This window comes from Heterodontus francisci, chromosome 2, assembly GCF_036365525.1.
Source record: "Heterodontus francisci isolate sHetFra1 chromosome 2, sHetFra1.hap1, whole genome shotgun sequence".
Classification (NCBI taxonomy): Eukaryota; Metazoa; Chordata; class Chondrichthyes; order Heterodontiformes; family Heterodontidae; genus Heterodontus; species Heterodontus francisci.
This window is the reverse complement of record NC_090372.1, coordinates 93207722-93222020: the sequence shown is the minus strand read 5'-3', so window position 1 is coordinate 93222020 and position 14299 is coordinate 93207722. Positions and strand designations below refer to the sequence as shown.

Sequence of the window (14299 nt, the reverse complement as noted above, 5' to 3'; positions counted from 1 at the left end):
CAGCCTAACCTTGGTGGTGGGAAAATTATTGGAAAAAATTCTGAGGGACAGGATAAATTTTCATTTAAAAAGACACAGATCGATCAAAGACAGTAGGCACAGACTTGTTAAGAGGTCACGTCTGACTAACATGATGAAAACATTGAGGAAGTAACAAAGATGGTCGATGAGAGTACTGCATTTGATGTAGTTTATATAGATTTTAGCACAGCTTTTGATAAAGTTCCTCATGTAGTGTTACAACCTCAGTGAGACCATTACATTAAAATAAGAGATGGGAACCCCCAGACCAATTTAAAGAATTACACAAGATATCATGTTTAAGACAGGAAATTTATATTATATCTAACAATTAAACTAAAAGAAAGTTGCATTAACTAAATACTACTTGTAGGTAGCAGATACCCCAAATTACAGAGCAAGATTTTTTTCATGTATTAAAACACCTGAAAACCTCAACACGCTTATATGTTTCACAGTCCTCCTTGATGGCAAAATCTTTCTGGTTAAAAGTCCCAAATTCCTCCCAGTTGTAATGAGTTGGTTCTCCCAGATCTCTCTCAAAGTAAACAACCTCTTCAATCACTTCTCTGAGAACTTAAATCCAGATTGAAACAAGGTGGATGTGGAGAGGATGTTTCCTCTTGTGGGTGACCCCAGAACTAGGGGAAATTTTTTTTAAATTAGGGGCACACTTTTAGGATAGAGATGAGGAGAATTTTTTTCTCTGAGGGTTGTACAACTTTGGATCTCTCTGCCTCAGAAGGTGGTGGCGGCAGGAACATTGAATATTTTTAAGGCGGAGGTACATAGATCCTTGTTAGGCAAGAGAATTAAAGGTTATTGGTGGTAGATGGGAGTGTGGAACTCGAAACACAAACAGATCAGCCACGATCTTATTGAATGGCGGAGCAGGCTCGAAGGGCCGGATGGGCTACCTCTGCTAATTCATATGTTAGTATGAATCACCGACGACTTGTTTACACTTCCAAAGTCTGGGAGAGTGATATCCACTGTTCTTCAGGTGTTATACCCCTGCAGCCTCTGTTTCTCAAAAAAAGTCTTAGATCTGTGTTCTGTATTGTCCTGGTAACCATGATTTCTGTCTTGTCCTTAAGCAAAATGGTTGTGAGGTGACCTGACAGACTCCATCTGAAACATTTTAAAAATTGGTTTTTAAAATGTAACCATATTACAAAGTCCGGCGTTCATAACAAAAAGCTCATGGGATCCAAGGCAGAGTGGCAAGCTGGATCCAAAATTGGCTCAGAGGCAGGAAGCAAAGGGTAATGGTCGATAGGTGTTTTTAATGACTGACAGGCTTTTCCAGTGGGGTTCCACAGGGCTCAGTACTAGGTCCCTTGTTTTTCATGGTACATATCAATGATTTAGACTTAATTGTAAGAGGCACGATTAAGAAGTGTGCAGACGATATAAAAATTGGCTATGCGGTTAATAAAGAAAGCTGTAGACAGCAGCAAGATATCAAATTGGCTAGCCAGCTGGGTGGAACAGTGGCAAATGGAGTTCAATCTGAACAAGTGAGAGGTAATGCATTTGGGGAAGGCTAACAAGACAATACGCAATAAATAGCAAGACACTGACAAGTGTAGAGCAGAGAGACATTGGAGTGCATTTCCACAGATCCCTGAAGGTGGCTGGACAGGTAAATAAAAGGTGGACAAGGCGGCTTCTGGGATACTTGCCTAATTAGCCAAGATATAGAACATAACAGCTGGGAAGTTATACTGGAACTGTATAAAACACGAGGTTAGGCCTTCGCTGTCGTAGTGCATGCAGTTCTGGTCACTGCACTAGAGAGAGAGAGTACAGAGGAGATTTATGAGGATGTTGCCTGTACTGGAGAATTTTAGTCACGAGGAAAGATTGTATAGGGTAGGGTTGTTTTCTTCGGAACAGAGGAAGCTGAGGGGAGACCCCATTGAAGGTGTATAGAATTATGAGGAGTCTAGATAGTGGTGAGGAAGGCCCCACAACTAGGGGGCACAGATGTAGGATAAGAGGTTCAGAGAGGATTCTAGGGGAAATGTTTTCACTCAGAGGTTTGTGAGGATCTGGGATGCACTACCTAAAACAGTGGTAAAGGCAGAAACCCTCATAACATTTAAAAAGATACTTGGATATACACTTGAAGTGCCGTAAGCTATGGGGCTACGGACCAAGAGCTGTAAAGTGGGATTAGGCTGGAAGGTTACTTGTCATCGGGTGCACAGAATTTTGGATGTGGCTGTAGGTGGGAAGGAAAATAATTCCAGCCTGCTCAACTTATTTTGATAGATTAGCGGTAGAATCACAAATACCTTGTATTGGCATTATATCGTGCAAGAGAGAATATCCCACATTTAAAAAGGTGGAATCTGGACATTGTATTCTAAAGCACAGACTGCTGGAATCCACATTTAGAAGAGGCTAGTACAGTGCACTTTTATAGTGTTCAGTTGTTCTGATCACAAGACAAACGTTGGAAGATTATACACCACTGTAGACCAACACTGATTATTCACTGAATTTCTCCTATCCCCATTTCTAAAATAAAAGCAAGCGAAGCCATACTATGACACTTGTCAACTCTTACTTTTAAACCCAACCTCCAATCTTTTGCTGAAAAAGCTGCATTTATAACAAGCAATGGCTTGTTGATTTAGTCTCCTCCACCCTCAAATGTATTATTCTCTCCAACCCACTACCACAACTCCATCACACACTGTTCCCATTGTATTATTCATTTTATGCTTTTGTGCAATTCCACACTTAACTATACAGCAACACTATGCAGAAAAACAAAGTTGTATATAAAAATAACCTGTACATTGCTTGCAAAGGCATCTAAACATTATACTGCACGTTATACAAAATTTAGTCGCATTGAGTGCAATATCCCACGTTTGTTCAATGCTAGGCTGCAATGACAGCTTTATCTGTACTGTGGCTTTTCATGTTGCAAAAAAGATTCACAAAGTGGAGTGTGGCCTACTAAATGACACTTAATAGACATCCCATTCAGCAAATGGTGGTAAAGTTTAAGCTGTGTCTGTGGATGTTAACTGGAGTATTTCCTTTAGTCCCTAGAGTTTTATTCACCAGGAATAAAATTTTTGCCTAAATTAATAAAGCAGTCTTCTATATTTAACAGCATAACCCACATACCCACCAACTTCGAAACATTAATGACCAGAATGCTGCAGCTAAAAGTCAGTTCTGAATTAGTACATCTGTGGCAGCCAAAAATCAACAACGACCAGGCACAGAACTTGAATGCATATAGTAAGAAAAGTTGGTTGTGTTACATGCCAAGGGGAGAGGCGGCGGCGTAGTGGTATTGTCACTGGACTAGTAACCCAGAGACCCAGGGTATTGATCTGGGGACATGGGTTTGAATCCCACCACAGCAGAAGTGAATTCAATTAATAAATCTGGAATTAAAAATTTAGTCTAATGATGGCCATGAAACCATTGTCGATTGTTGTAAAAACCCATCTGGTTCACTAATGTCCTTCAGGGATGGAAATCTGCAGTCCTTACCTGGTCTGGCCTACATGTGACTCCAGACCCACCACAATGTGGTTGACTCTTACATGCCCTCTGAAATGGCCCAGCAAGCCATTCAGTTCACCACCACCTTCTCAAGGGCAATTAGGGATGGGCAATAAATGCTGGCCTGGCCAGCGACACCCACATCCCATGAATGAATAAAAAAGTAATTTGACAGTTAAGATTAAAAATTACAGACAGGAATTGAGGCTTATGCCTGGTATATAGTGAGTGTTGAACCACAGAAAAGTTTAAATGCAAGAAGCAATTTTCTGACTTGGTATACCTCGAACAGAAACATGAGAAATCTGGGCAAGAATTGTGCAAAAAGTCATGAGTGTCTGATTTCTGATTCAGGTATCTGAATGTTCAATTACATGCAGCTGGTGGACAAGGTTCCCACTTGTGGTGCAAAGTCAGAAAATGATTATACATTTACCTCATTATTTTGGGGGAGGGGGGGGGGGTCAGGGGTGCGGGGAAGCTCAGGGACAGGTTATTTGGAAGCTCCCCCTCAGGATATTAAACAGCTGGTGTAGATTACTTGAAGCAGACTTGATGTACCAAATGGAGTCCTTGTCCCATATTTAATAATGTTCTAATAATCTTCAAAAAAGGCAACAAGACTGACTGTGGTAACCATAGAGGGGTATTCCTGCTGTCTGCCACAGGGAAGGTCATTGCAAGTATCCTTCTCAACCGTCTCTTCCCCATGGCTGAAGAGCTCCTATCGGAATCACAATGTAGATTCCGTCCATCAAGAGACACAGCGGACATGATCTTCACAGCAAGGCAATTCCAAGAAAAACATAATAACAGCAGAAACCTTTATACATGGCCTTCTTCGACCTCAAAGGTCTTCAACTCTATCAACCGGGAGGGATTATGGAACATCCTCCTCAAATTTGGCTGCCTAGAGAAATTCTTCTTCATCCTCCGCCTGCTGCATGACGACATGCAAGCTGTAATCTGCCACTGACCCAATCAGAGTGCAAATTGGGGTCAAGCAAGGCTGCGTCATCGCACTTTTCCATCTTCCTTGCCACAACACTCCACTTGATCTCCTTGAAGCTCCCTGTGGGAGCATATCTACTCTACAGGATGAGCAGGAAACTATTTAACCTACGTCGCCTCCAATCCAGAACCAAGGCCATTCCAACCTCTGTCATTGAGCTGCAGTATGCTGACGACACTTGCGTATGCACATACTCAGAGGTAGAGCTTCAAACCCTCATCGATGCATTCAAGGAGCATAAGAAAGAATGGGCCTTAAGCTAAACATCCAGAAGACAAAGGTCCACTACCAGCCTGCTCCCACAGCGTAACACTGCCCCACGACTATCACGATCCACGGCGAACCACTGGACAATGTGGATCACTTCTCATACCTTGGGAGCCTTCTCAGCAAGCACAGACATCGACGATGAAACTCAGCATTGCCTCCAGTGTGCCAGCGCAGCCTTCAGTCGTTTGACGAAAATAATGTTCAACAACAAAGACATCAAACCTGCCACCAAGCTCATGGTCTACTGGGCCGCAGTGTTATTTCCCCAAATGTATGCGTCGGAAACATGAACACTGTACAGCAGACATCTCAAAGCCCTGAAGAGACATCACCAGTGGTGCCTCCGCAAGATCCTGCAAATTCAGTGGCAGGACAGGCACTCCAATATCAGTGTCCTCTCTCAGACCAACATCCCCAGTATCGAGACACTGGTCATGGCTAGTCAGTTACGTTGGGCGGGCCACATCATCCGCTTGCCTGACAAGACACCCAAAATAAGTTTTCTACTCAGAGCTCCGCCATGGCAAGAGGTTACCAGGCGGGCAGAGGAAATGTGACAAGGATGTCCTTAAAGCCTCCCTGAAAAAAATGTGACATCTCCACTGATTTATGGGAATCTCTTATCGAGACCACCCAAAATGGAGTAGAAGCATTTACGATGGTGCCAGCCAGTTAAAACAATGTCGACATGCCCAGGCAGCGACCAAGTGCAAACAGCAGAAGGAGCATTATGAAATTTGGGCATCCCATCCACTCGCATCACCAAACACCATCTGCCCCACCTGTGGCAGAGTGTGCGGATCCAGAATTGGACTATTCAATCACCCAAGGACCCACAACCCTGGAGTGCAAGAAAGTCGGCCTCGTTCCCGAGGGACTGCCTATGAAGAACAGATGTTCAGGTTTTGCAATTTAACTTATTCCAGGTTAAGGATCAGTGCAAAAGGAGGCAGACTGCCAAAACATCAATTGCATTAGATGGAACTGAACAAAAGGATCTCAAGTCTAATCTATAAACATTCATGTGGAAAGAGGGGAAAAGTGGATACTTAAAAGTGCACTACTTCAGGAAATGCTTTTGTAGTATTTGCAACTTTTTGTGAAGTTTGCCTCCAAATATCAAATTACCCTCCACCAACTTTCTGACAATGCTGTACTTACTTTTTTGAAAGAAATTATGCTCAGTAAGGTTAGCACTGGGAAACAGATTGATTTCCATTTCAGGCACCCAGTATCAGGTGCAAATGTTATAATAGTAGTTCTATACTTAGATATGCAACAAAGCTCCTATATTCTGCAACCAAATTCCTCAACCCCAAAACGGAAGAGAGTACTCACTGTTAAAAATAAAATTTCTCTATTTTGCATACCTATAATCCTTTGTCCTCCTATTGGGAGCATTTTGTACTGGGACCGATGCCCAGTAGCAACTGAATTAAGTGCAAACTCACTTAATATAGAACTCTTGCGAGACAGAATATTTTCAACCCATCAGTCTGAGCTGAATTTGAAACCAGATCACAAAAGACCAACATTTAATTCACAGGATTACTGTCCTTTTGCAGTCTTGCTCTGCCCAAACCACTCAACCTGAAATACGTTTGTTTCCCTCTTCGGTCTCAAACTCAACAAAACCAAAAAACTAAATTGGGAAGTCAACCATTGAAGCTCCTCTAACTTACTTTTGCTTGATTGGCAAATCAATGCACATTGTCAGACTGGTGGTAATCAGGTTTGATCTTCCATTTTTCTGATGTCCACCTTCTCAGCTGTGTCTCTGGAGAACTGCCAAGAGGAAGCCTCACCGAGCCCATAGACCTGAAACATTAACTCTGTTTCTCTCCCACAGATGCTGCCAGACCTGCTAAATATTTCCAGCACTTTGTTTTTATTTCATATTAGCCTCACACCATTTTATTGCAGGGAAAAGGTCATCAAGTCATTTTTCACTCTAGCATAACTCCTGCTGGTTAAATTGAAGTGACTTTGAAAGAGATCAAGCAGGTCACCCATTTTTTATTCCCTCTTGGTCACAGGTATTCTGTGCCCTGGCACTGAAGGGGAACTGGGCAAGCAAATATCTTCACATCAGAAATAATCTTACAACAGATTAGACTCAAAAGGATATTTACAAACTGCATAAAACTCAGTAGCATTCGAAACAATTGCCCCACAAATGCTCAAAGTTGAAGTCATTGTAGGGTCTTAGAGTATCTTATAAAGAAATAACACTTCAGTACAAAATAATCTGCAGATCATACAGAAATCTAGGAGGGGGCAAATGTTCAATTGAAGAATTGTCCAGGTCTTGGAATTAACAGCTTAAAACAAACAAACAATCATTGGATTGCTAAAACCTTATGGTTTTGTGGTTAATTGTATTCAAAAATTTTTTGCCTCTGCAATCCAACCCAGAATTCTGCTCTATATGTTGATCACTATAGAGAGTGTTACGACTGAGGCGGGAGCAAAGCACTGTCAATTCAGTCCCATCACTCCACAGGTCACAGCATATTATTAAAGTTTTCCCACCCAATTGGAAAACCGCTGAATTAAACATTCTAGTAAACCCCAGAATAAAACAGACCAAACCAGGTATCTTTAGACAACAAATTAACTATTTATTAAAAACTAAATCTTAAACACTATTAAGCTAAACCTATGTCTAAAGACTTTATAACTTATTTTAACCTAACTCCCCCATTCACACACATATACTCAAAAATAAACAGTTAACCAGTTTCTTTCTTAAAAAATGTTCAAAAAAATTAGCTATTTAAGAACAACTGGGTTATTGTTATCTTTGTGGGTTACGTTCCTGATGGGCGAGGTATCCTAGTGTAAAAATAATCAAATGCCACTCCAAGTCTCCAAGCGGATTTGATGAAACAGTCCTTTAATAGGTAGGCATTCAAAGCACTTTGGTTGTAGCAGGCATCAAACAGTTCTTTAAACAAGGAGTATAGCAATTGGTCCACTCGGATTTTAAAACAGACAGTCTCAGTCAAAACGTTACTGCAACTTCCAGAAAACCGAGTCAAGAGAGATTCAATCTTGAAGCAAAGTCTTCTTGGATTGGAAGTAAAGAAAAGGAATGTTTCTACCTCCAGCAATACAAATGGTCTCTTCACAGGGTTTTTTTCCTCCTTAGGCAATTAACACAGCTTGTAGCTCATGGTAGAATTTCTGCTGAGAGAAATAGACAGCTCTTTCCTCCAGTAAGCACGCTTCGCTGGTGTCTCTCAAAAACTGGTTTTAGCTGGTTTTTCCACACAGTTAAATTGAAACATTACCCTGTGTGACTTCCTCATTCTCCTGCTGTCACTTACGTAACAAATGCAGTTGTGGCATACTACTCAGAAATCTAAAACTTCTCTGCCTTAAAGATACACTGTTCTAAACAGAGGAGAAAAAAAGATACAGTTCCGTGGCATGAGGAACTTCTGGACATCAGTCTTAAGCTTGCCTTTTACTCATTTGAACACGTGCCCCTATACCGGAATCTCCACACTAGCTTGAAATAGCACTCTTCATTTACCTATTCTATCCCAATTGCTATTTTAAGTATCGTTGTGAGCTACCCATTCAATCTCCCCTCCCCGCACATTCATGAATAGCCATGTTTATTTCTCAACAGTTTCTGAAATCAGCTTTGCAGTCCTACACTGCAGTGCCGTCAGGGTTTAAACATCATCTTTGTGTCCCACCAATAAAAATTGGATAGTGTAATTGGACCACAACTGCACACTTTTGGTAAGATATCCTTTGAATTATACTCTATGCTTTTGACAATAAAGTTCAGGATTCTATTTTGATCGGTTGATTGCTGCTCTGCAGTGATTTGACATTAGGTGTCAAATCTATTAATACTCCCAATCTATTTCAACTTCTCCCCTTAGCTGACTTACAACCAGCGTATGTCAGCTATTTTTCTTCATACATGCTATACTAGGCACTTTTGAAATTCATCTGCCACTGGTTGTCCAATTTACAAATTCTATAACAGCTTATATTTATATAGCACCTTTAACATAATAAAACGTCACAAGGCACTTCACAGGAGCATTATAAAACAAAACATGACACTGAGCCACATAAGGAGATATTAGATGAGATGACCAGGTGATGGAACATAGGTATAATAGACTTAATTAAGTAGAATTTGGAAATAGTTAGTGTATTATGCCTTTTAAAAGTAAAGATTGAACAAATGGTCAGTTTTGAGAACTTACTGACATTCCCCTTTAAGAAAAATGTTAAATATTTCAAGGTTAGAATAGCATTTCTGTTACCAGGAAATTGGAAGATAAGCACACACATTGAAATATCCTGTGTGACATCAATAAGAGGTAGCAACAAACTTAATTAGTTTATGGGGTTGTTAATGCAGACAAATTGGCTCTAGAGGTTGCTGTGGGGTACCATGGAAAGGGCAATTAACAATAAATGGAAAGTACTCACAGGAACCAGAAAGGTCAAGTAAACACAATTAGAAACATTTTGACCAGATAAAGGCTTACAACTTCAGAAAATGGGGGGATTCCAGTAAAACATTAAGTGAAAATAGTAATTAAAAATATGGATTTTAAAAAGGACACAGGAAGGTTACATTAATGCTGGAAGTCAGATGACACCTCAAAAATAATATAAAAATGAGGGGTTTTGAAAGCAAAGTTTAGGGGTGTTGTAACTCAAACAACATTTCTCATCTCATGCCTTGCTTGGAGGATTTAAGGTAAAAGTTTACTTTAAATTTTGATGGATAGTCTGGATATTCTAGGATAATTTTGCTGTAACATTAGCAAGGTTAAACTTTTGGATTCTATGTTAGAAATAAGAATGTTACATCTCAGTAATATTTAATATTGTGATATATTTATCCACTTAAGTTTATTACATGTTAAATTTTAATAAATCTATAAAAGTTAATAAATTGTCTCATGTAGTATTCTGTATACAACTACAAAAACCCACTCTGTCTCTAAGTGGAGAAATACGTATTGAAGAGAGTTTCCCAGACCCTTATAATATCTGGGATATTTATGGCTTAGCCATAAATATTAAAAATAGGCTATCTGAAAGATGGCAATATCCTCTGTTGGTTTTCTTTCTTTGAGAGAAAGCTAGACTAATTCTTTGGACACAAATAAGTGTCTGAGAATTTGTCTGGTTTGAACTTGATTAAAGGAGATTTATATGGATGTACTCCCGATTTGGTTTAATCCCTATAAGGGGTTAAAGTTATAAATCACTTCAATCAAAGGTTTGGCCAAAAAGGTAGGTTTTAAGGAGTGCCTTAAAGGCAGGAAGTGAGGGAGACAGGCAACTTGTTTTCCCAACTCTTTGGGCTTCCAGGTTCTTGGACTACATCTTCAGATTCAACTGGCTGTACTGCAACCCATCATTCAAAGTTTGGCATCATCTACAAATCTGATCAGTTTACTCTGAATTGCTGGGTCCATTAGGCCCATAAAGCCAAGACGGTACAGTTGCCATTGAAATTAGCCCCAATACATTTCAAGTGTGGTACTTCCGCTAATACTAATTTGAAAAAGTCATCTGAAATAGTATTCCAAAGTTAGTAAATTGTGTTTACTATAGCATTATGCTGTTCTAAGTCATTAATGTATAACTTAGCATAAATACCCAGTAAAAGACAAAAGAAACCATGACCCCATGACTCATTATAATTTCTGTAGCAAATATTCTAGGAGCAACGATTATTTTTCATCACTTTTAAGAACTTTTTTAAAAAATTCCATCCAATAATGAACAACAACCTTGTCTACAAAGAAATCTATTGTTGGCTTTGTTACTAATTATACAACAGAACTTTATGACTGTTGCCAAGGCTAGAATCAGTGCTGTTGGCTGCTTAGAGACAGACTACAAATGAGAAGCACGACAATAAATGATGACATAAATAGGGTGTGTGTTTTTCCAGGCATGTGGAATTTACATAATTGTCACAGCTGTACAAAATAGATTTAATACACTGCTATAAAATTAGCAGAAAGTATGTTAATATCAATGACTCAAGTTGCCATTATAGATATGTACATAAGCACTCATGGAAATGCAAATCGATAAGCATAGTATTACAATGCATTACTCAGGTTTCCATAGTGACTATAGGTGCACGATTTAAGCTACATTATTCAATTGCATTTCTTTTCTGTCTGTTCAATGAAATTTGGCCAAAAGTTAAACTTGCATTTCACCAGCACAACGCACAGTAAGAATATCAGAATTTGACAATATAATGCAAATAGCATTATTTTTTGGTAAGCTGCTGTAAAAAAAGAGATTATCTTTTAACTGCAAACATACAAAATCAAACATCAAAATCTGTTAGTATTTATGCTTTGAGATCCTAATTAAAATGAATGCTGCCTGAAAGGTTCCTTCATGTTCATCTAAGCAACCACAAAGAAAGTTCAGGCACCACCACCATGTGTCATCATCGTGGCCAAGCACCAATTATCATTGCATTACATTTGATAATTTTTGCCCAGTGAATACATTAAGCATTAAATATTATTTGGAATGGTAAAGGAGGTCAGACTTGTCCTTCAATTAGATCATTCCAAGCCAATCAAATTCTTTGCTCAAATCAGTGTTGGCATAATTTAGATTTGTCTTACTTCAGAAGTAGGTTTTATGATGCTGCCAATTCCAACAGAAGACAGGATAAACTGGCAGGAAACAACTATCCTTCAGAACCTGATGTGAGGCGCTTATCTACTGGAAAAATGTGTTTGCATAGGCATACTGCATGTTGTAATCATGACTATTAAACAGGTCAGCTCAATTCAATCGATATAAATTGAATTATTGCACCCTGATTACAACTTACAAGAGGTAATATAATCAGATGGTGCCACAAAGAAGTGCAACCAAGACAGATGTCCCAAATTTACCCCCAGTAGTTGCTTCCAAAACAAAAAGATTCAAATGCTAATCAATCCAAATATCCTGTAGTCAAATACATGCTCCAAGTTCTCTCATGCTGAAATTACTTTACAGTGCTCTGCGCCAAGATAGTCACATCAGGATCGTTTCCAGAAGTACCATAAGAACAAATTGGCACAGAAAGAAAAAAGCAATTTATATAGCCTTTCAAAGCCTCAAATGTCACAAAGCACTTCATAGCCAACTAATTAATCTTGATGTATAATTATTATTGTTATTTATGCAAACAAAGCAAACATTAAACTCCCACAAATAGAAGTGGGATAAATGAATTGATAATCCTTCTTGGGCAATGTTGGTCGGGCCAAATGTTGGTCAGGACCCTAAAACTGCTGTGTTACTACCACTTTTGATATTTTTCTCAGGATTTAAGCCCATCCATACTATACAGCAATTTTTTTTTATATTCTTGACCTGAAGACACCATCGCAACTTTTGAATAACTGTAGTTGCTTTGCGTTGCCCTCGATAGAGTAATTCAATTTGTAGCAAAAATGGAAGGAACTACAACAGTACTGGCAGCCAAATCAGACTGCCCACAAGCCGAAAAACTGGGGGTGGAGGGGCTCCTCCATTTCCTGATAGAAAATTTACAGGCAATGTTCGCATTTCGAGGAACCATCTATGTACGCCTATGGCTCTATGTATCTCGTCTCGGGTAGAATTACAGTGAAGGGCAATGTTCATGCGAGAAATCTGCTTTCCGACAACTTTTGTGTCTGAAAGTGTGTACGATGGGTCTGGCTCGCTGCCTTTTGTTTCGCTGACAGCTGCCTCGTCCTTCAGACCGTGTGGGTGTGTCTCAGTGAGAGAGAGAGGTTTCACCCAGTCAGGAAGTGGCCACTTTCCGATCCTCGACACAAGTTAATTATAATTGAACACTTTACATTATTTGCTAATTAGAAACCATCAGGGAGTCGACATTAAACCCTAGAGACTTAAACAGCTGCCCTCCTCCAGACTCACAGGAAAAGACAACTGAAACGCCAGGCTTCTCACACACAAACCGTGAGGAGCAGTCAAGACCAGACCCAAACTTCACTACAAGTTACCGCCGCCCTGGCCTGGCCCAGCCCGGCAAAAGGAGGGCAGGTCGCCCCGCACCAAGTGCGAGCTGCTCCCCTCCCGCCCTCAGTAACCGCCCATCCAAACCCAAAAGGCGGACCCACCTGTGACCAGCCTGCGGACCAGCTCCAACCGCTGACTCAATTCACTCTCCTCCAATACCTGACCCACTCCAAACCGCCATCCCGCCCGTTTCATGCCGATGTTCCGCTTACTCGCTCGCTCCGGACCGCCACTGTCCAACGATTGGCGACCGGAACCCTCCAACCACAGCGCGGCTTCAAAAGGATGGCCAATGGCGGGCCGCCTACGACGAAAAGGCGGTGCTTCTGGCACGCCAATCATGGGAAGGCGGGGACCGGGCTTTGATGTCACCGAATTGTTCCAGTGTAGGAGGTGGTTATTCGGCCCATCGTGTCCGCACCAGCTCTCAAAGAGCAATTCACTCAGTTCCATTCCCCTCGCCTTCTCCCCATATCCCTGCACATTCTTTATTTTCATGTAACTGTCTAATTCCCTTGTGAATGCTTCAATTGAACCTCCCTCCACCACACACTCAGGCAGTACATTCCAGACCTTAGCCACTCGCTGCGTGAAAAAATTTTTTCCTCATGTCACTTTTGCTTCTCTTACCAAATACTTTAAATCTGTGCCCTCTCATTCTCGATCCTTTCACAAGTGGGAACAGTTTCTGTCTATCTATTCTGTCCATACCCCTTATGATTTTGAACACCTCTATCAAATCACCTCTCAGCCTTCTCCATAGAAAATCGTCCTAATTTCTCCAATCTATCTTCATAACTGAAATTCCTCATCCCTGGAATCATTCTCGTGAATCTTTTCTGTACTCTCTCCAATGCCCTCACATCTTTCCTAAAGTGAAGCGCCCAGAATTGAACGCAATACTCCAGCTGAGGCTGAACTAACGTCTTATACAAGTTCAACATAGCTTCCTTGCTCTTGTACTCTATGCCCCTATTAATAAAGCCCAGGATACTGTATGTTTTGGCAACCTGTCCTGCTACCTTCAATGACTTATGCACATAAATACCCAGGTCCCTCTGCTCCTGCACCCCCTTTAGAATTGTGCTTTCTATTTTATATTGTCTCTCCATATTCTTCCTACCAAAATGGGGAGGCGGTGGCGTAGTGGTATTGTCACTGGACTAGTAACCCAGAGACCCAGGGTATTGATCTGGGGACATGGGTTCAAATCCCACCACAGCGGAATTTGAATTCAATTAATAAATCTGGAATTAAGAAGCTAGTCTAATGATGGCCATGAAACCATGTCGATTGTTGTAAAAACCCATCTGATTCACTAATGCCCTTTAGGGAAGGAAATTGTCTGGCCTACATGTGACTCCAGACCCACAGCAATGTGGTTGACTCTTCCATGCCCTCTGAAATGGCCTAGCAAGCCAC

At 40.6% G+C, this 14299-nt stretch overlaps 1 protein-coding gene across 3 annotated transcripts in view; it reads right to left on the bottom strand.

Moving 5' to 3' along the window:
• Positions 1–13132, bottom strand: part of hycc1 (hyccin PI4KA lipid kinase complex subunit 1) — a 109058-nt gene extending 95926 nt beyond the window's left edge. For 2 of the 3 annotated variants that reach the window (XM_068008859.1, XM_068008861.1), the window contains exon 1: positions 12979–13131. The gene's annotated coding sequence lies outside the window, so the exon portion shown is untranslated. Of the gene's footprint in view, positions 1–12978 lie in introns of all 3 variants that reach the window. The other variant, XM_068008862.1, reaches the window with a different exon arrangement.
• Positions 13133–14299: the final 1167 nt, after the last annotated feature.